We start from the raw sequence: 432 nt of genomic DNA, 5'->3' as shown, positions 1-432 counted from the left end.
TACCAAGCCGTAATGTCAGGTAAACACAACTATGCCGGTAAGTTGGGCAGGCTCCATGCTCCTTTCATGGTCCCTTTTGTTCGTGTCGACCCCCCGACCCCTCTGTATCAACACAATTTTATCTCTCTATTTGTCTGTTCTTCTTAGGCAGGAGCAACTTGTTATCAGGGATATACCTTTTTAGGGCCTCACTTTCCTTCAGGTTTGTATGTGGCGACACATAGCTTCCAACACTAGCTAGCTCGATAGTGTGGGGCATCCCCCTATCACAAGCAGATATTAGTATTCCGAATAATTCCCTTGTAACTACTTACCCATAGGATGTAATTAATCGATGACGATTATTTTCACTTTTTTTATATTTACGTGTTCAAAAAAACAGGACTCTTTATCCAAATTTTTGTTGGGCATACAGCTATTTTTCACTTATTT

This window comes from Penaeus monodon, chromosome 33 (assembly GCF_015228065.2).
Source record: "Penaeus monodon isolate SGIC_2016 chromosome 33, NSTDA_Pmon_1, whole genome shotgun sequence".
In the NCBI taxonomy this organism is placed as follows: domain Eukaryota; kingdom Metazoa; phylum Arthropoda; class Malacostraca; order Decapoda; family Penaeidae; genus Penaeus; species Penaeus monodon.
Note: the sequence above shows the minus strand (reverse complement) of the source record.